Genomic DNA, 23,706 nt, shown 5'->3' with positions numbered 1-23,706 from the left:
TCTTATAAAATAGATTTGTGAGAGAGTACAAGCATTATTGCACTGTAAATGGTGTTTTACTATTACAGTATTTAAATAGTGGGAATTGTATATTTTATATTAACACGTTCATTTTCATTGTAGCTGGATATTTATTAACTGAAATTGGTGATAAACAAAACATCTGAATTAGAAGACCGCAGCAAAAGAAATAACCTGAGAATTTGCAGAATCCCTGCATCAGTACCCATGAACCAGCTAATGGATTTTGCTAAAGGATTAATTTGATCAATTTTGCCAAATTCGACCGACTAAGACAAAACCATAGATAGATGTCACACGCTCCCTAAGCCTAATTTAGCACCGAATGAGGCTCCCAGAGACACTATTCTGAGACTGCATTTTTTGTCATGTTAAAAAAGCAAGGGATTTAACCCCTTAAGGACCAAACTTCTGGAATAAAAGGGAATCATGACATGTCACACATGTCATGTGTCCTTAAGGGGTTAAGGACCAAACTTCTGGAATAAAAGGGAATCATGACATGTCACACATGTCATGTGTCCTTAAGGGGTTAAACTACTAATATAAAAACATTTAAAAAAATTTTAAGACCTATCTCCATCAACATTAATAAAAAGAAGACCATTATATCATAACAACTCCAAAAGAGGGAGAGGATTTTATATCTATCATGGATTCACAGGAACCTCTTACACAAAAATCCATAAGAAAATCTTGTAGAAAGGAACATATGAAATAATAAATGAATTCATACATCCATAAACTATGATTTACAAGAATTGTTTTATTTGGTACCTACTTTTTCTTTTTTTTTTTTTTTTTTTTAGGATAAGAAACTGGTTTTATTGACTGGTATAGTTGAGCGTACATCTGGATGTTCAGGGTCGACGGGTTCGGCCGAACTTTGAAAAAAAAAAGTCCGGGTTGGGGATCGAACTTGACCCCGAACCCCATTGAAATCAATGGAGACCCGAACTTTTGGGCACAAAAATGGCTTTAAAAAACTCCTGGAAAGGGCTAGAGGGCTGCAAAAGGAAGTAATATGGGGGTAAGAGTAGGACAAGTGCCCTGCAAACAAATGTGGATAGGGAAATCACTTAAAATAACATCAAATAACATCAAATAAGCAGTCGCTTGGTAGATAACTTCCTAATTCCCATGGTAGTAGGGAGCTATCTACCAATAGGCTGAAAGACCTAAATTGGTCTTTCAGCCACATTTACTAATACTAAGTAAAGATTACTTACTATTAGTAAATTCAGACCCTACTCGCTAAACCGCGAGTAGGGGCGTGTCTAGTAAACAGTGAGCAGCCAGTGGCTGCTCACTGTAAAAAAACAAAACCCCCCAAAAAACTTATTGCCCCAACCACTGTGCGACGTGTGGGGGGCCCTAAATAAGAATGTGGAGGGGGGGGACCTACTGTCCTCCCCCCCGGCCCCCACCCCTGAGCGGCAGGTGAGGGCCCTAAATAACAATAAGGGGGGGGGAACTACTGTATGGTGGGTGGGGGCCCTAAATAACAATAAGGGGGGACCTAATGTCATTCCCCCCAGCCCCCACCCTGCGCGGTGGGTGGGGGCCCTAAATAACAATAAGGGGGGAACCTAATGTCCTTCCCTGGCCCCCACCCCTGCGCGGCGGGTGGAGGCCCTAAATAACAATAAGGGGGAGGGACCTAATGTCCTCCCCCCGGGCCCCACCTGTCAGGATCAAGACAGGGATCCAACACGCAGAGTACTAAACCTATAAAGACGTGTACCGGACTAACCGTCAAGCGAACAGAGAATGTTCAGGGGCGAGCCGAGGTCGAGGGAACGAGAAGACAGGTAAGCGAAAGCCAAGCCGAGTTCAAGGATAGGAGAGGTAAGCAAAGTCAGGATACAAGCCAAGTCAATAACCGAAAGAACAATCAATATAAACGCACTGAGGGAACAGACAAGCTGAAACCATGACAGGGCAATGACTCACTGTAAGTGAGTACCTTTTATACCCTGCTTCTTTAATTGATGACCACGCCCCCAAAACGTCCTAGTTTGGCGGGTCGTGACGTCATTGACGTCATGACGTTGGCGGCATAGCGCCGCGTCATAAAAGGGGGCGGGGCTATCGCGCCCGGCGTCCAAAGTGCCGAAATTGCTGGAGGAGAATGAGGTCTGAGCAGCAGGTACCATGACAGTACCCCCCACTTAGGAACACCCGTAGGGCGAAAAAAGCCAGGACGAGAGGGAAAGCGGGCATGAAATTCCCGAAGAAGGCGAGGAGCGTGAATATTCGCATGAGACACCCAGGATCTTTCCTCAGGGCCGTATCCCTTCCAGTCAACAAGATACTGCAATTTTCCACGAGAGATGCGGGAATCAAGAATGAACCTAACCTGATATTCCTCCTGACCCTCAACCTGAACAGAAGAGGGAGGAGCTGAAGCCGAGGTGTACCTGTTACAAACGAGAGGTTTCAGGAGCGAAACATGAAAAGAATCAAGAATGTGCAGACCAGGAGGAAGCGCACGCTGATAAGCAACTGGGTTGATTTTCCGTAAGACTTTGTAAGGTCCAATGTAACGAGGTGCGAATTTCATGGAAGGAACTTTCAAACGAATGTGTCTGGTACTTAGCCACACCTTATCCCCCGGTTGAAAAATAAAAGCAGGCCTTCTGCGTTTATCCGCTTGCTGTTTAAATAAAGCCGAAGTGTGAACAAGAACATGGTGAATCTGATCCCAGAGCTTCCTCAGACTGGCGACATGATCATCAACCATTGGTATACCCTGAGAGGAGGACAGCGACGTCAGAATGGTAGGATGAAAGCCATAATTCATGAAGAAGGGGCTATTATGAGTAGACTCGCAAACCAAATTGTTGTGCGCAAACTCCGCCCAAGGAATCAAATCGACCCAATTATCTTGATGTTCAGATACAAAACAGCGCAGATATTGTTTGATCTTTTGGTTGGTACGTTCGGCAGCCCCATTAGACTGGGGATGGTAGGCCGAGGAGAAATTTAATTTGATACCCAACTGGGAACAGAAGGATTCCAGAAACGAGAGACAAACTGGGGACCTCTATCAGAGACAATATCCGAATTCCATGCAAGCAAAAGATTTCCCTCGCAAAAATTTCAGCCAATTCGGGTGCAGAAGGTAGCTTAGGTAAGGGGATAAAATTAGACATTTTAGTAAATCTGTCAACAACCGTGAGAATCACTGTTTGGTTGTTAGAAACCGGTAAATCAACAATAAAATCCATAGCTAGACTGGTGTCTTAGGAATTTCTAAAGGTTGAAGTAAACCACATGGAAGGGTGTGAGGCTGTTTATTCTTAGCAAAAACGACACATGCCATGACATATTCTCTAACATCCTTACGTAAGGTAGGCCACCAAAAATTTTGGGAAATCAGAGAGTGAGTCTTATGAACGCCAGGATGTCCGGCAATTTTACTGTCGTGGAAGCATGAGAGTAATTCATCCTGAAGGTTGGGAGGTACGAAATACTTTCCTTCAGGAGTAAGTACAGGCGCCCTGCTTTGAACCTTTTCAATATCAAGCAGTAGACGAGAGTGAGTAGATGAGAGTGTACTTTAAGGCTGGTATTGGCTACAATATACTGTTTGGGGATTATAGACGACATAGGGACCTCCGCGAAAGTGGCAGGTTCATGTTGGCGTGTGAGAGCGTCTGCCTTAGTATTCTTGGAGCCCGATCTGTAGGTAAGTATGTAATTAACAGGGACCAGCGAGCTTGCCTAGCGGACAATCTTTTGACCTCTCCAATGAAAGATAAATTCTTATGGTCCGTCAAAATAGTAACTGGTTGGAAAGTCCCTTCTAATAGATGCCGCCATTCATTGAAAGCCAATATCACAGCCAACAGTTCTCTGTCTCCAATGTCATACCTTCTCTCTGTGTCAGTCAATTTTTTTTAGAGAAGAAACCACACGGATGTAGCGGTTTATCCAACTCCTGTCTTTGAGAAAGTACAGCCCCTATACCAGTCTCAGAAGCATCAACTTCCAGTAGGAAAGGTAAAGAAGTGTCAGGGTGAACCAAAATCGGGGCAGAGGCAAAAGTCTCCTTGAGGGTCTTGAAGGCAGCCAAAGCCTCCTTAGTCCAAACTTTGGTATTAGCACCCTTCTTAGTCATGTTAGTAATGGGTGCTATTATAGATGAGAATCCGTTAATGAAGCGCCTATAATAATTGGAGAATCCGACAAACCTCTGTATGGCCTTGAGTCCAGTGGGTAAAGGCCAGTCTAAGATAGACTGAAGTTTAATAGGGTCCATCTTGAAACCCTCATTGGAAATGACATAACCCAGGAAAATCTATCTGGCTTTGGTCAAAACTAAATTTCTCCAATTTGCAGTACAAACCGTGTTGTAAAAGCCTACGCAATACCCTTCTTACTTGTCTGTGGTGAATTTTCTTGTTTCTGGAATGTATTAGTATATCGTCCAGGTATACTATTACGCATTCCTCTTGAAATTCTCTCAACACCTCATTGATTATTCCTGAAAGACAGCTGGGGCATTACATAGTCCGAATGGCATTACTGTATATTCATAGTGACCGTAATGGGTATTGAATGCGGTTCTCTACTCATCACCCTGTCGGATTCTAACCAAGTTATAAGCTCCTCGTAAGTTCAACTTGGTAAAAATTTGGGAACCCTTGAGTCTATCGAACAACTCGTGATCAGAGGAATAGGATACACATTTTTAATGGTTATTTTATTCAAACCCCGGTAATCTATGCATGGCCTCAGAGTGCCATCCTTCTTAGTGACAAAGAAAAATCCAGCCCCTGCTGGAGATGTAGACCTTCTGATAAAGCCCTTGTCCAAATTTTCCTTTATAAATGCTTCTAGTACTTGATTCTCCTTACTAGATAACGGGTACATAGTACCCCTGGGAGGCATCGTGCCAGGCAGAAGCTTAATGGTACAGTCAAATGACCTATGAGGAGGTAAGGTGTCGGCTCTCCCTTTATCAAAGACTGTCTTAAGATCTTGGTATTGTGGAGGTATCAGTAAGTCAGAAACCTGGGAACAGGGGGTAGTTATGTCTGCTAAGGGAGCTGGTGTGATCCGTTGCAAGCATCTGCCAGTACAGCCCAAACCCCATGACACTATTTCTCCTAATTCCCAGTCTATGACATTTTCTTAACCATGGATACGCCAGAACTACAGGAAATGAAGGAGAAGAAATTAACAATAGAGAAATAATTTCCTCATGTAACACGCCAATAGTAGCTTTGATTGGTATGGTCTCATGAGAAATAACGGGCTCTGATAATGGTCTACCATCTATGGCCTCAACGGCCAAGGGTGTCTCTCTTAGTTGAGAAGGAAGGAGTTGTTTTTTAGAAAAAGTTAGATCCATAAAGCTTTCTGCTGCTCCAGAATCTATTAAGGCAAAGGTATTAACAGAACTCTTCTCCCAGATCAAAGAGATAGGAATTAGAAGCCTATGGTCATTTTGTTTATTTATAGAGGACGAGATTGCATCACCCAAGGTCTGTCCTCTGGAGGTACTTAGGTGTGAGCGTTTCCCGGCCTAGTGGGGCAGGTAAGGCGTAGGTGACCCCTTTGTCCACAATGTAAACAAAGACCCTCCCTTCTCCTGTATTGTCTCTCCTGCTCAGTTAGATGAGTAGTCCCTAATTGCATTGGCTCAGGTAGTGCTAGAGCCATAGAATCGGGATTCTGGATTCTATCTCTAGTGTTTTGCCTTTGTCTCATACGTTCGTCTATGCGTGAAATAAACGAGATCAGATCTTCCAAATTTTCAGGAAGTTCTCTAGTGGCTACCTCATCTAGAATTTCCTCAGATAAACCATTTAGAAAAACTTCTATGAAGGCTTGTTCGTTCCATTTTACCTCTGAAGCCAGAGATCTGAATTCTAAAGCATAATTTACCAGAGTACTATTTCCTTGCCTGGGACGTAGTAATGCCTTAGCGGCGTTGGCTTTTCTTCCTGGAGGATCGAATGTTCTCCTAAATGCTTCCACAAAAGCGTTATAATTATACACTAGCGGGTTATCATTTTCCCATAAAGGATTAGCCCATCTAAGTGCCTTGTCTATCAGCAAGGTGATGATAAATCCAACCTTGGCTCTATCAGTAGGATAGGCCCGGGGTTGTAGTTCAAACTGAATACTAATCTGGTTCAGAAAACCTCGACAAGTATCTGGTGAACCTCCATAGCGTAGTGGTGAAGTAACCCGGGAGGAGGCCCCTACCGTAGCTACCTCTAGTCCTGTGTTTACAGGCACAATAAAGGGAGTACGAACCTCCTCAGACTGCAGATTCGGCCGAGATAATAGTGACTGTAAGACCATAGCCATTTGGTCCATTCTATGATCCATGGCTTCAAATCTTCCTGAGAGGGAACCTGGGAACTAGTACCTGCAGGATCCATTGGCCCTGTCGTAATGTCAGGATCAAGACAGGGATCCAACACGCAGAGTACCAAAACTATAAAGACGTGTACCGGACCTTAGAGTGGCCAGACTAACGTCAAGCGAAAAGAGACAGGGGCGAGCCGAGGTCGAGGGAATGAGAAGACAGGTAAGCGAAAGCCAAGCCGAGTTCAAGGATAGGAGAGGTAAGGAAAGTCAGTATACAAGCCAAGTCAATAACCGAAGGAACAATCAATATAAACGCACTGAGGGAACAGACAAGCTGAAACCACGACAGGGCAATGACTCACTGTAAGTGAGTATCTTTTATACCCTGCTTCTTTAATTGATGACCACGCCCCCAAAACGTCCTAGTTTGGCGGGTCGTGACGTCATTGACGTCATGACGTTGGCGGCATAGCGCCGCGTCATAAAAGGGGGCGGGGCTATTGCGGACGGCGTCCAAAGTGCCGGAATTGTTGGAGGAGAATGAGGTCTAAGTAGCAGGTAACATGACACCACCCCTGCGCGGCGGGTGGGGGCCCTAAATAACAATAAGGGGGGGACCTAATGTCCGCCCCCCCGGCCGCCACCCCTGAGTGGCAGATGGGGGCCCTAAATAAAAATTTACCCCCCCCAGGTGACTAGTGGTCCCAAAACCCCTAGTCACCCCCCTCCCCCCAAATAAATTATCCCTACCTACCCCCCTCATCCTAAAAATAATGAGGGGGGACCCTTGTCTAAATACCTGTTAAAAAAAAAAAAAAGGACTTACCATTTGATGTCTTCTTTGGTCTTTCAGCCACATTTACTAATACTAAGTAGTGATGTCGCGAACACAAAATTTTCGGTTCGCGAACGGCGGACGCGAACTTCTGCAAACGTTCGCGAACCGGGCAAACCGCCATTGAGTCCAATGGGCAGGCGAATTTTAAAACCCACAGGGACTCTTTCTGGCCACAATAGTGATGGAAAAGTTGTTTCAAGGGGACTAACACCTGGACTGTGGCATGCCGGAGGGGGATCCATGGCAAAACTCCCATGGAAAATTACAGAGTTGATGCAGAGTCTGGTTTTAATCCATAAAGGGCATAAATCACCTAACATTCCTAAATCACAATGGATATGGATTGACACCTGACATATGACATATTGACACCTTGACATATGGATTGACACCTGTCCTCAGAGCCCCTGATACACACTGACACAGAGCAGAATAGGGACTGTTCCCCCTACATAGGGTCACTTGGCAGATATGGATTGACACCTGTCCGCAGAGACCCTGATACACACTGACACAGAGCAGAATAGAGACTGTTCCCCCTACATAGGGTCACTTGGCAGATATGGATTGACACCTGTCCTCAGAGACCATGATAAACACTGACACAGAGCAGAATAGAGACTGTTCCCCCTACATAGGGTCACTTGGCAGATATGGATTGACACCTGTCCTCAGAGACCATGATACACACTGACACAGAGCAGAATAGGGACTGTTCCCCCTACATAGGGTCACTTGGCAGTGACCCCTGCTTCCAACTCGTCTCCACCTCCTCCCCTCTGTCTCCCCATCTGAACTTTCGCCCTGTTCTTCTTCTTGCCGAGCGGGCACCCACGTGACATCCATGGACGCATCGTCATCATCAACCGCTTCACTTGTATCTGACAACTCAGCAAAGGAAGCAACAGTGGGTACAACATCATCATCACACCGTACGTCCCTGTGTGTAATGCTGCCTGCCTGAGACATATCCCTGTTATCTACATCCTCTGGCAATAATAGTTGCGCATCACTCATTTCTTCAAACGGATGTGTAAATAACTCCTCTGACATACCAAGTGAAGCGGCTATGGTTCTAGTGTTGGTGGTGGCGGCAGGCGGGTGAGTGGTATCTTGAGAGGTGCCCGAAGCTAAGCTGGAGGAGGATGGTGCGTCAAGGTTCCGAGCGGAAGCTGTAGAAGATTGGGTGTCCTGTGTTAGCCAGTCAACTGTGGCCTCTGAAAACTGGGCATTATTCTAGGGCAAAAGGGAATCACAGCACCACGACCACGATGGCCCCTCCGGGGTGGCCTGCCTCTGCCGGTCATTTTTTTTTGCATTAGTGGTACTATGCGTGCAAGCTACTGTGAGACCAGATATGAGTGGCAATGTGCACTGGCAGAGGTTGGCAGAGTACACACTGTAGGCCTGACACCCGCTTGAAGACAACTAACTGCTATTCAATCTATAACAGTGGAAAAAGTTTTTGGGTTTTAAATGCACGCTATAGTGACACCAGATATGAGTGGCAATGTGCACTTGCAGAGGTTCGCAGAGTAGACGCTGAAGGACACTGACTGCTATTAGCTTACAGTGAAAAACTTTTTTTATTTTTAAAGGCACACTATTGTGACACCAGTTATGAGTGGCAAAGTACACTGGCAGAGGTTGGCAGAGTACACGCTGAAGGCCTGACACCCGCTTTAAGGACACTGACTGCTATTAGCTTACAGTGAAAAACTTTTTTTATTTTTAAAGGCATGCTATTGTGACACCAGATATGAGTGGCAATGTGCACTTGCAGAGGTTCGCAGAGTAGACGCTGAAGGCCTGACACCTGCTTGAAGGACACTGACTGCTATTAGCTTACAGTGAAAAACTTTTTTTCTTTTTAAAGGCACGGTATTGTGACACCAGATATGAGTGGTAAAGTACACTGGCAGAGGTTGGCAGAGTACACACTGAAGGCCTGACACCCAGACGCTTGCAGACAACTAACTGCTATTCAATCTATTACAGTGAAAACATTTTTTTTTTTTGTTTTTAAATGTCAAGCTTAAGCTATTGTGACACCAGATATGAGTGGTGGCACTGGGCAAGTGGGCACAGTATCCACTGTGAGCCTGACACAGAAGCTGGCAGGAAGGCAACTACAATTACAATAGACAGAAAAAAAAAAAGCAGACTGATGTTCTAGCCTTAAAAAGGGCTTTTTGGGGTGCTGTCCTTACAGCAGAGATCAGATGAGTCCTTCAGGACTGTAGTGGACACTGAATACCCTAGCCTAGCTATCAATTTCCCTATCAAATGAGCAGCAGCTACACTTTCCCTCCTCTATCTAAGAATGCAGCTTCAGAATGAATCTAAAATGGATGCTGTACAGGAGGTGGGAGGGTCTGGAAGGGAGGGTCTGCTGCTAATTTGCTGGAATGTGTCTGCTGACCGTGAGGCATAGGGTCAAAGTTTACTCAATGATGATGTAACGGACCGTTTCAGCATAAAAGGGGAAAAATCCGTTTAGGCGATAATCCCCTTTTCTGGATACAGGCACAGCTACTGCAGAACACCACACTCCCGATCTGGATACGAAATAACACTCCGAACTGGAACAGCTGAACAAGAAAAGCATACAATCGGCTTACACTCTTGGCAGTCAGCTTACAATCCAAGAACGAGACGACACTTCATTTTGAGGGTTAAGCAGGAACTCAAGACTGGGACACCCAGTCTGGCTTTTATTACCAACAAGTACATACAGGACACTCCCAGGGGGAGGATGAAATTAACCAATCACATGGATGTACCTCCCACACATTTCCTCCCCTTAGATTAACACTTAACACAATTATACTGTACACCTTTTTCCCCAATTCCTGGATGTACCCCAAATACACATGCTGCACCTCCAAAACAGGTATCCCCTGATAGCCCTTATTCAGGGGGACAACATATGCAAGAATCAGCCCATTCGGATAAATGGTTCGGGATTTATGGGACTTTAAAGTATTGACCGACCGCATGGGTAAAGTATCCGAAAACAGTTCCATGCATTTTGGCCCTGCGGTCGGTCACAAACAGGTGAATGAAACAGACGAATTGCCTGTGCTATAGAGACTAAGGGGGATTCGTATGAATCCCCTAGTTCGTATGTTTCTTTCTACCGAACGGCGGGCCGTTCGGTAGTTTCCCCACGAAATCCTGGAAGTCTGGAGGTCTCAGCGGTGTTTGCCTAGTCGAGTGTCCGATTTCAGTTCCAGACACTCGACGGCAAAACACCGCTGTTCGGCAGTTAAAGATGGCCGCCGCCACGTGGTTGTTTCCCGAATGGCGGCCACCCAGAGGACACATAATACATTACATGGATTGCCAATTACCTGTTTGCAACATTGTTGCAAACGGTAATTGGAGGCACACTTAGTCCTGGGTGGTCTGGTTGTTCGGTAGTTTCCTCCATACAATGAATGGAGTGATTCTACCGAACAAGCAGATGAATGCTGTACATATATATATAACCCAGGTTAACTGCATACAACAATATATACATGACATTAAAGTATTAAAGGCAGGATTACTGTACTACGCTCCACAGTCTTAAAGGTACAGTAGTCCCAAAAGTTCCAATATGTCCATCGCTGCTTTTAAAGGGCCAGCAGCAGCAATACAAATTATTACCTGCCCAAACATAGTCTTTAAAGCGCAATATGTCCAGGGGCCATAGTCAGCGGGCAGGAGGCTAGCAGCCAGGCTTCTCCAGCCCACAGTGGCGAAGTTGGTTTCGCCACAATTCTCCCCTTTACCAATTAGACTAACAGGGTATCTGACCTCCTGCCGGTCAGTGCCCTGGTTAGTCCAGCAACCCACCCACAGAACAGAAGTAGTAGAGCAGCCCACCCATAATAAACAGTTACCACACCTGGGTGAGGGAGAATTTTGTCCAAGTTCAGGTGCCTCCCCACGGCTGGGTGAGAGACTGATAGGCTGCCTTGGTGGGTTGCTGAGGGGGCAGAGACCAGCGGTACTCTGTCCTGTTGCCAGCACTACCACGGGAGTAGTCTGGTGGGAGCCTGGCTGCTGGAGACCGACTGTCTCACCTTTAGATATATCGCTCTGTGGCTGGGGGACAGGACCGACCGTCCCTACCCCTGGGGCTGTAAGTGCAGAGACTACGGTCCCATCTGCACAGATGTGGGGCTTAACATCTCCCCTTGGTGGGTTAGGCTGCCGCTGGAGAGAGGGTGTAACAAGCTCCTCTCTCTGGACGGTAAACTGCCGCTGGGGAGGGGGTTTAGCAGGCTCCTCTCCCTGCCACTCTCTCTGCTGGTGGAAAGGGGGACCAGCTGTCTCCCCTTTCATTCTCTTGTCCGGCTGCTGGGGTGCGAGACTGACTGTCTCTGCTCCCTGCAGGACACACTGCCGCTGGGGAGGATGGACGACACCATCAGCTCCCTGGGGTACACACTGCCGCTGGGGAGGGAGGACGCTGCTCTCCTCTCCCTTCACTTCACACTGCCTTCTTGGCATATCCCGTTGCTGCTGGGGGGCAGGAACAACAACCTCTGCCCCCTGTAACTCAGCCTGCCGCTGGGGAGGAAGGACTGCACCTTCGGCTCCCTTGGACACACACGGCTGCTGGGGAGGTTGGACGACACCATCAGCTCCCTGGGGCGCACATTGCCGCTGGGGAGGGAGGACGCTGCTCTCCTCTCCCTTCACTTCACACTGCCTTCTTGGCATATCACTTTGCTGCTGGGGGGCAGGAACAACAACCTCTGCCCCCTGTAACTCAGCCTGCCGCTGGGGAGGAAGGACGGCACCTTCGGCTCCCTTGGACACACACGGCTGCTGGGGAGGATGGACGACACCATCAGCTCCCTGGGGCACACATTGCCGCTGGGGAGGGAGGATGCTGCTCTCCTCTCCCTTCACTTCACACTGCCTTCTTGGCATATCACGTTGCTGCTGGGGGGCAGGAACAACAACCTCTGCCCCCTGTAACTCAGCCTGCCGCTGGGGAGGAAGGACTGCACCTTCGGCTCCCTTGGACACACACGGCTGCTGGGGAGGATGGACGACACCATCAGCTCCCTGGGGCACACATTGCCGCTGGGGAGGGAGGACGCTGCTCTCCTCTCCCTTCACTTCACACTGCCTTCTTGGCATATCACTTTGCTGCTGGGGGGCAGGAACAACATCCTCTGCCCCCTGTAACTCAGCCTGCCGCTGGGGAGGAAGGACTGCACCTTCTGCTCCCTGGGGCACACACTGCCGCTGGGGAGGATGGACGACACCATCAGCTCCCTGGGGTACACACTGCCGCTGGGGAGGATGGACGACACCATCAGCTCCCTGGGGTACACACTGCCGCTGGGGATCTGGGCCGGAATTTAATAGTTCTACATAGTCCATCTCCAGCCCTTGTTCCATGGCAGCGAAACGGCGGAGGTCTTGTCCCAGTCCAATAGATCTTGGGCCCTGTAACATCTCACTCCGGTAATGCATGATAGCCCAGTACCGTGACTCTGCTGGACTGCCGAAGTCGACGTCTTCTGTTAGGGCCTTCCACAACAGGCCAGGGCTAGTGTAGTGATCCCCCTCCGGCTGGATGCCCTCTGCCCTCCACGTCTCTGGCTGGACAGTGCACCACCACAGTGCCCGGTATGAGACGTCCAGGCTCAGTTCCCTTTCCACGAGGTACTCAAGTTGTCTTACCCGCTCCCCTCCGGGTTGGTCCCCCAGAAGCGGCATCCGCCAGGCCATTTGTTCCTCCAACAGGTATGCGGTACCAGGAAAGCGCTGCTGCCGTTGATACTGGACTTCTTCCCGGGCATCATACCATAATCTTATCCGGGCATTATCTCTCCATTCTAATTCACTCTCTTCCTCAGGTGTGTGTGTTGCCCAGGTGTGCGTGTTGCCCATTTTCCCCAAATCCTTCGTAGATAGGGGCGCTGTACGGGTACTGGCATTGCCCTCACTTTGTAATCCAGGAATGGATGTTGTCTGTAGCTGTCCCTCTGGTTGTAGGAACGATCCCGCCGCTTGCCACCAATTGTAACGGACCGTTTCAGCATAAAAGGGGAAAAATCCGTTTAGGCGATAATCCCCTTTTCTGGATACAGGCACAGCTACTGCAGAACACCACACTCCCGATCTGGATACGAAATAACACTCCGAACTGGAACAGCTGAACAAGAAAAGCATACAATCGGCTTACACTCTTGGCAGTCAGCTTACAATCCAAGAACGAGACGACACTTCATTTTGAGGGTTAAGCAGGAACTCAAGACTGGGACACCCAGTCTGGCTTTTATTACCAACAAGTACATACAGGACACTCCCAGGGGGAGGATGAAATTAACCAATCACATGGATGTACCTCCCACACATTTCCTCCCCTTAGATTAACACTTAACACAATTATACTGTACACCTTTTTCCCCAATTCCTGGATGTACCCCAAATACACATGCTACACCTCCAAAACAGGTATCCCCTGATAGCCCTTATTCAGGGGGACAACATATGCAAGAATCAGCCCATTCGGATAAATGGTTCGGGAGTTATGGGACTTTAAAGTATTGACCGACCGCATGGGTAAAGTATCCGAAAACAGTTCCATGCATTTTGGCCCTGCGGTCGGTCACAAACAGGTGAATGAAACAGACGAATTGCCTGTGCTATAGAGACTAAGGGGGATTCGTATGAATCCCCTAGTTCGTATGTTTCTTTCTACCGAACGGCGGGCCGTTCGGTAGTTTCCCCACGAAATCCTGGAAGTCTGGAGGTCTCAGCGGTGTTTGCCTAGTCGAGTGTCCGATTTCAGTTCCAGACACTCGACGGCAAAACACCGCTGTTCGGCAGTTAAAGATGGCCGCCGCCACGTGGTTGTTTCCCGAATGGCGGCCACCCAGAGGACACATAATACATTACATGGATTGCCAATTACCTGTTTGCAACATTGTTGCAAACGGTAATTGGAGGCACACTTAGTCCTGGGTGGTCTGGTTGTTCGGTAGTTTCCTCCATACAATGAATGGAGTGATTCTACCGAACAAGCAGATGAATGCTGTACATATATATATAACCCAGGTTAACTGCATACAACAATATATACATGACATTAAAGTATTAAAGGCAGGATTACTGTACTACGCTCCACAGTCTTAAAGGTACAGTAGTCCCAAAAGTTCCAATATGTCCATCGCTGCTTTTAAAGGGCCAGCAGCAGCAATACAAATTATTACCTGCCCAAACATAGTCTTTAAAGCGCAATATGTCCAGGGGCCATAGTCAGCGGGCAGGAGGCTAGCAGCCAGGCTTCTCCAGCCCACAGTGGCGAAGTTGGTTTCGCCACAGATGACGAATAGGGGGCGGATCAAACCGCGCGTGTGTTCGCCCGCCGTGGCGAACGCGAACACGCTATGTTCGCCGGGAACTATTCGCCAGCGAACAGTTCGGTACATTACTAATACTAAGTAAAGATTACTTACTATTAGTAAATTCAGCCCCTACTCGCTACATCACCAGTAGGGGTGTGTCTAGTAAACAGTGAGCAGCCAGCGGCTGCTCACTGTAAAAAACAAACAAACCAAAAAACCTATTGCCCCCACCGCTGTGCGACAGGTGGGGGCCCTAAATAAGAATGTGGAGGGGGGTACCTACTGTCCTCCCCCCGGCCCCCACCCCTGAGTGGCAGGTGAGGGCCCTAAATAACAATAAGGGGGGGACCTACTGTATGGTGGGTGGGGGCCCTAAATAACAATAAGGGGGACCTAATGTCATTCCCCCGAGCCCCCACCCCGGCGCGGCGGGTGAGGGCCCTAAATAACAATAAGGGCGGGAACCTAATGTCCTCCCCCGACCCCCACCCCTGTGCGGTGAGTGGGGGCCCTAAATAATAAGGGGGAGGGACCTAATGTCCTCCCCCCGGCTCCGACCCCTGAGCGGCAGGTGGGAGGGGTCCCAAAACCTACCCCCCTCATCCTAAAAATAATGAGGGGAACCCTTATCTAAAAAAAATAGACTTACCATTTGATGTCATCTTTCTTCTAAACTCTTCTTTTTTCAACCCCAAAAAAGGCCAAATAAAAATCCATAATAACCAACGCACAAAAAAAAACAACAAAAAAAATAAGAGCGCAAAAAATTAATAATCCATTTTTACCCATGGAGGGCTCCGTGCAAACTGAGCTCTGCAGGGCGGGGGAAGGCTTATGAAGCCTTGCCCCGCCCTGCAATTAGGCTCAGAGCACTCTGATTGGTGGGTTTAAGCCATCCAATCAGAGTGCTCTGACAGGTAAATTAAGAGACTGACAGGTAAGTCTCTACATTTACCTGTCACAGCACTCTGATTGGTTGGCTTGAAATCCACCAATCAGAGTGCTCTGTGTTATTTTACACAGTGTGGGAAAGTTCTTTGGATGAATCTGGTATCAGAAAATGCAAAAGGGAGATTAGTTATATGTGGAGATACTAATTTTATATTAGATATAGAATTAGATATAGTGAGAGAAAGGTATATTATCTCAAAAGGGAATAAGAGTGCAAAGCTAGCTGAATCCTGTTCAAAATTAATGTTTGCTCATGGTTTGTGCGATACGTGGAGAATGCTCCATGCAGGCGAAAAGGATTTTACCTATCACTGGGTACAGTACAATATTACTGTATTAAAGAACTACTTTGAGGAAAATAGTTAAGAGGTTCCTGATGGGGTGGTCTGGAGTGCACACAAGGCTGTTTTGCGAGGCCGTTTCATAAAAAAGGGCATCTTATCTGAAGAAGGTTAAAATGAACAATCTAAAAACACATTTGAAAAAGAGCTATATAGTTTAAATCAGGCAAATAAATTCAGCCCATCTGCTCCATTGTCAGCGATGATAGCAGATACCAAAATAAAAATCAATCAATTTATTTTGGAATACACTTCCTTTATGATGAGACGCCTCAAACAAACATTTTATTTTAAAGACAACATGGTCTCATCTCTTATTGAAACTTAGGCACAGAATGTCACCATCTAGGACTGAATATGTGTTAAATGACAATGGTGAAAAAATTACCCATCCTGTCAGGATCAGTAACACGTTTGCCACTTACTATAAATCATTATATAATAATAATTCTAATTCGGACATTATTCAACCAACACAGGAAAAAATAAAACATTTCTTAGATAAAATTGATTTACCTAACATATCTCAAGGAAAATTGGACTCTCTGAATTGCGAAATTAAAATAACAGAGGTGTTGGAGGCGATAAAAAACACCCCTACCTGGTCCTGACTGGTTTACAATGGTGTACTACAAGACATATTCTAATATTCTAGCCCCACATTTAACTAGGCTGTTTAGTACATTCTTGTCTGAGGGAAAGATGCCAGAGGAGGCTTTATGTGCACAGATACCTTACCAACGCCAGGTAAGAGTGCAGACAAATGTAAGAATTTCAGGCCAATTTCATTGATTAACAACGACACCAAATTATATGCTAAGATTCTGGCTAATAGGTTAGCAAAGATTATCCCCTTTATGATAGATAGAGATCAAGTCGGATTTGTACATGGCAGACAAGCCCCAGATGGAGCCAGGCAATTAATCAATGTAATACATCATATTAAAGAGTCATGTGTGCCTTCTCTGCTCCTTTCTTTAGATGCAGAGAAGGCATTCAATAGGATCCTCTGGGGATATTTGAGAAATGTTATGGAAAAATTTAATATCCCTACACTGTTTATTTTGGCTGTATTTGCTTTGTATTGTCATCCCACAGCAAGGGTCTCTGCTTCTGGTTTCCTATCTGATAGATTTCCTTTGACAAATATGGACAAGGCAGGGGTGTCCATTATCCTCATTCTTAGGAACCCCTAGCAGAAATAATTAGGAAAACACCAGAAATTTAAGGCATTAATAATGGTGATACAAGTCATAAGATAGGACTATTTGCAAATGACATCATACTTTCACTGAAGAACCCAATCAAATTCATAAATTTCATTTTACAAACTCAATACTCATAAAACCCAAGCACTACCATTTAATATTTCATGGTTCGATTTTGATAAACTGAAAGAAGAATATATTTTTGAATGGAGAGATTCATGAATTTAATATTTAGGCATAAATTTATGCAAAACTTTGTCTAAAATGTATGACAACAATTTTCAAAAAAAAAAAGAGATTACAAAAAGAGATGGAAAGGTGGTGCAGTTATTGTTGATGGGCAGATTGACATCTATGTAGATGAATATTCTGTCCAAGATATTATACTACCTTAGCACAATTCCTTTGTCCATTCCATTGTCATTCCATTGTCCTTTTTTAATAAGATACACTCAACATTGATCAAATACATCTGGAATAATAAACTGAGTAGGATAAGGTTGATAACTATGCAACATTTAAAGGTGAACGGTGGTCAGAATGAACGGCGGTCAGAATTATAATGCTGCTAATGTGGCTTCTGCTTTTAAATTTAACATGGATCATAACAGAACGAGGTGGCTAGAAATGGAAGCAGAAAAGATTCAACCATATTCTATTAAAGAACTGTTATGGCTGCCTTTAAATGGACACCCTAAGGCTAAACACCTGTTTCCTTCAACAAAGATTACCATCAAGGCGTAGGATATTATTTTTAGTAGTGTTAGACCATCCTCCAGTTTATCACGAGCAATGCCATTATCCATTCTAAACCATTACTTACCCCCCTCTAGATCTAACTTTTTGGCACTCCTATTCTATATATAATTTGGATTTTTTTTTTCAGGGAATTCCCTTTTAACCTTTGATCAATTTAAAGAAAATTTTGATTTGGACAATTCTTTTTTACCAAAATATACTCTAATTACAAACAAATTGAAAGAAAATGTTGAAATATTGGAATTGGGTAAAGGAGATAAATCATTAAAAATTTCAAATTTAGAAAAAATATATCTCCTCTATCCAATCATAAATGCAAAATCTCATTATGCTATTCCCATATTTCTCCTAGCCCCACACCTAAATTATCTTTTATGGAATCATTGGAAAGAGATTTGGGAGTTCAATATGAACTGGAGGATTGGATACGTTTTATTCTCACCTTGAGAGGTATCATGCAGTCATCATGAGAATCATTTACAAGTTCTCTATCTTTGGTACCTGGTTCCATCACGACTTCACAAAATGAATTCTAAAGTCTCAGACAGATGTTGGATTGAATGTAATGAGATGAGTACCATGTCACACATTTGATGGTATTGCACTAAACATGCTAGATTCTGGAGTGATATTCATAAACTTGTTAAAACTGTTGATCCACATATTACCACCTTTACATCGGAACTCGGTCTATTTAATCTGTTAATAAAGTAGACAGAGTAATCATAGGACATATTCTTATAGCCGCCACATCCTACTTAAACAGATATTGGAAATCCCCTGCAATACCCTCTATAGTTGATGTACCAAAGTTAGCATTAGAAAACAAATCATATGAGATGGCTATTAGACAGCCATCTTTACCATGGGATCAGCTTCATTATTTCTGGACTAAGTGGAAAAACAAGGTTAACAAATCTTATCGTTTATAATTCAAGATATTCAAACTGTAAATTATTAGTTGTACAAACTTGTTTTATTTGTTTTACATAGATATATTAAAATTGTTTTATTATTATCAATAAATATAGACATATCAATATTGCACACAAATATTGTAAATTCAGATGGATACTTCCCGCAAGCTTCCCCTTCCCAATTTTTTTATTATTGTCCATTTCATTATTGTCATTTGTATTTTATTCTAATATTAAATACCTTATAAAAACTATTTTAAAAAAAATAAATAAATAATCTGACAAAACATCTTAATATGGCATCACATTTTTTTCAAAGATTGTAAACTAGTTTGGGCAGGGCCTTCTTAATCTACAATTCCTGTATGTCAAACATATTATGTTAGAATTAAATATTTTTCTCTATTGTACAGTGCTGCTGAATATGTTGACGCTATATAAATTGTCATTATCATTGTAAACATAAAATGTATTTTCCTCTGTGAAAAAAATACAAAAAATCTATAATTTAATATGAAGCTGTATTTGTCATGACAGATACCATTTAAGGGGATACTATAGACACTAAAACAACTTTAACTTAATAAAGCGGTTTTGGTGTATAGCTCGTGCCCCTATGCTGTCTCTGTGCAGTACAAATTTATGCATACACATGCACTTTCTCTATTCCCTATAATACACATATATAAAACATGGGGGGGGGGGGTGGTTTCATGCTTAAATGGGGTGCTGCTGGGGGCCATATTATACAATAAACAATACACAAGATCCAGCGCACTCTCCGATCTACTAAACAGCAACTTCAATGTTGACAGATTTTATTTATTTTTTTTAAAGTTTTTTCTAAAGGTTTTTTTTTAAAAAACACCTAATCTAGGCAAAAAATATAATAAATACACACATGAATGCACTCTGCATTATAAATGCATATCTACACACATTTGCACACGCTCTGCCAGTTACAAAAACACAAACACCTGAATTTTCTGTCTGTTACACACACGCATCTGCACTGACAGAACTAATGTAGAGAAGGCAACACACACAGATACATATATACTGAGCTGACATAAATAGACATACACATAGACACAAACACAGATACATAAACATACCGACACAGATACAGTTGTATCGTAGCTCTGCTCTCACTTCCTCTCAGCACCATCTGACAGGGGGCTCAATCCTGCTGTTAAAAGGCTGTGGTGCCCATTCTGGCCCCTAATCAGAGATGTTCATCTAATGTGTCTATGTAAGGGACACACAATGTGCCCCAAAAGCCTGCGTATCTATCACGTACAAACATTCAGACTTTATGTCCCTTAAAATAGAAATACACATATGCAGGCACTCTGTGCATTGCAAGTCTATATAAATACAGATATGTCCTCTCTCTGCAAATTGTCTTGCAATTTTTAATTTCAACTGTGCAATTTAAGCAGAACTACTAGCATCTAGATGGTTGTATTATTTATGTATTCCATAAAAGCCCGAGGAAAGAAAAATACCATAGAAGAAAGTCTGGAAGCCACCTTAACCCCTTAAGGACTGAGCCAAATGTACACGTTGTGAACAAAACAAAACGTAAACACAACCTGGCATTTGCGCTATATGTCTGTCCAACCGTAATTCACCTCTTTCATATTAAATGCACCCACCCTTATTATATATCATTTTATTCAGGGGAAACAGGGCTTTCATTTAATATCAAATATTTAGCTATGAAACATAATTTAATATGAAAAAAATGGGAGAAAATAAGAAATTGTGTTATTGTTTTAGTTCTACATGACATTTTAACTGTCAATGTCATAATACTGTTTGCTTTTACTGCAATAAAATACACGTATTTGTATTCAGCAAAGTCTCACATGTAAAACAGTACCCCCTATGTACAGGTTTTATGGTGTTTTGGGAAGCTACAGGGTCAAATATAGCACATTACATTTGAAATTGAAATTCGCCAGATTGGTTACGTTGCCTTTGAGACTGTATAGTAGCCCAGGAATAAAATTTACACCCATAATGGCATACCATTTGCAATAGAAGACAACCGAAGGTATTGCAAATGGGGTATGTCCAGTCTTTTTTAGTAGCCATTTGGTCACAAAATACAGTTAGAATGAAATAACACACATCTATATATTCTTTAATTATTTATTTTTAATTATTTTTTAAATTTTATTTTTTAATGTATTTACATATATTTGTTTTATATTATATATATAAATATATATACAATAATAATTATATATATATATTTAAGCAGTATCAGTCTACGTGTAATTTGATATTAATATATATATATATATATATATATATATATATATATATATATAATTATATATATATTAATAGTAAAATACACCTAGACAGTGTATGTGTGTGTGTATATATATATACTTAGATCATATACATATATATATATATATATATATATATGATCTAAGTATATTATTATTTTTTTAAACTTATTTTAATTTCATTTCTTTTATTTCCAGCCAGCAGGGGTACAGCAGGCAGCTAACCCGGCCATGTGATTGTGAGGTCCTCGCAAGGACCTCACTCTCACATTGCCGGGGGGGGGGGGGGGGGCTGCAGGAGGATGGATCTGCCGCGGGATCGCCGGCGACCGGGTAAGTAAAAAAAAAACTATTTACTATTACGCCCTGCGGCGTTTAGAGCCGCTTAGAATAGGGCATAATAGTACGCCCTCCGGTTTTAAGGGGTTAAAGGGCCCCATATGCTCAGATTTTAGAGCCTATATCCAAAAGGCTCTATAACATGTAGTGGGACTATATATGTAATTTTTCACTCTTTTAGATATTGTTAAAACATATTGCACCAAATTCTTTGTATATTTTCTGCCTTTTCATATGTCTATATACCCCATACAAGTCAAAGGGGTGAGTAATGTTTAAATAGTGCTGCACTCGCACTTTTGTGTTTAGGTGGTGGGGCACATCCCCTAAACATTGAGTTTGTTTGGTTCACTCGGCAATACAATATAGTGCAGTAAAATCCCTCCCTCCTTTTTAATCCCCTTAATTGATATTGATGTTGACCAATTTGTTCCTTGATTCCTCCAGGTGTAGTTGGAAGGGTATTTGCGGGGTCCGTTTCTGGCTGACGTCATCACGTTCAGAACGCAGTGACGTCATGCGTGTCAGACGTGCGTTTCATTTTCTTTCTTTGTCAGATAACTTTTCCACCTCCAATTTCATCTATAATGCATATATATATGATTTCATTACAAGTGTACTTTGATATAGATATATATATATATCCAGCAATAAAGTGGAGCACTCAGAAGGACTTCTTAATAGTGAATTTATTAATAAAAAAAGTAGTTTACATCAGCATGTAAGTCCTGTGATTCGACGTTTCGACCCCTCAGGGTCTTTTTCAGACCCTGAGGGGTCGAAACGTCGTATCACAGGACTTACATGCTGATGTAAACTACTTTTTTTATTAATAAATTCACTATTAAGAAGTCCTTCTGAGTGCTCCACTTTATTGCTGGATATATATGGGACGCCGGAAGCACCGAAGGCAAGATATATTTATACACCATTCAGGGGTGAGTGCCTAAAGTATTATTTTGTTTATATATATATACACACATACACACACACACACACATATATAGGCATATATGTGTATATATATATATATATATATATATATATATATATATATATATATATATTGTGACCTGGGACCATACAACCACACAGTGTTAATGATAGGAACACCACACAAATCGAATTTCTTGTAAATGCAGTCTTTTATTAAGAGGTCTGGCAATTTAAACAAAAATAAAAGCTTTGCTCTTTTGAGCACTAACTTTCTCTAACTGCTGTTGGGCGGCTTACCAGCTTCCAACCATATAAAATACAAATTTGAGCACAGACCTTTTTCAAATAAATGTTTCCTTTCTCCTTCAGAACACCAAGACTCTTGTAGGGCGACATGCAGTCTCACACACTGCTTGTCCTTTTCCCTGTGAGTCCCTGACAGGGAAATTGTATAGCAATCTTGTGCTAATCATTGCCAACAGGTGAGCAACTATCTGGGTGACCCAGAACTCCTGGACTGGCTCACTTGCTGTGCTGTATGTAAACTGTGGAATGGAGCACTGGCACTCCCTTCACCCCAAATGCTCCACCCTAGGAACCCATATTAAACTGCAAAATTGCTCTGACTAAAACAGACAGACCTTCTTCCTGGGGCTATTAATTTACATATTCCAATACGTTTGGAGAAATATACACTTAATCCATAACAATGCACTCTGTCACAATATATATATATATATATATATATATATATAATATACATTTTTTTTTTTTATAAAAAACAAATTAAAAAGCTAAATTTGTCAAGTGTTTGTGGCAACTACAAAAGACTGGACATACCCCATTTTGAATACCGTGGGTTGTCTACTTTTACAAATGGTATGCCATGATGGGGTTAATTTTTATTCCTGGGCTGCTATACGGTCTCAAAGGCAACATAGGCCCAGCAAACCAATCTGGCAAATTTCAATGTGCAAACATGGAAAAGGGGAAAGCCCTACATTTGACCCTATATGTTTGCAAAAACACATAAGACCTGTAAATTGGGGGCAATGTTGTACTCAGGAGATGTTGCTGAACCCATATTGGGGTGTTCTTTGTCAGTAACATATAACAGGATGTATATAAAACGGGAGAGCACAACTCTATTAATATAAAAGCGAGTAAATTATAAATTGATGTATATGTCACAAAAATGTAAACCAAGCAGTTATACACATAAAGAATTTCCTTAAAACTACACATTCAACAATACAATTAAAATTAAATATGCGTATTGTAAAGAAGATAAAAAAAAAATGAGAGGTGAAAGAGGAGTGATTTGTAAGCACCGGTCCCCATTTCCAGCTTTCTCCCGGCACTAATACTTGGTTTATCAGCACTGAGATCGAGCCGGAGTTTGTACAAG

This window comes from Pelobates fuscus, chromosome 3 (genome assembly GCF_036172605.1).
Source record: "Pelobates fuscus isolate aPelFus1 chromosome 3, aPelFus1.pri, whole genome shotgun sequence".
NCBI classification, from domain to species: domain Eukaryota; kingdom Metazoa; phylum Chordata; class Amphibia; order Anura; family Pelobatidae; genus Pelobates; species Pelobates fuscus.
This window is presented reverse-complemented; position numbering follows the sequence as displayed.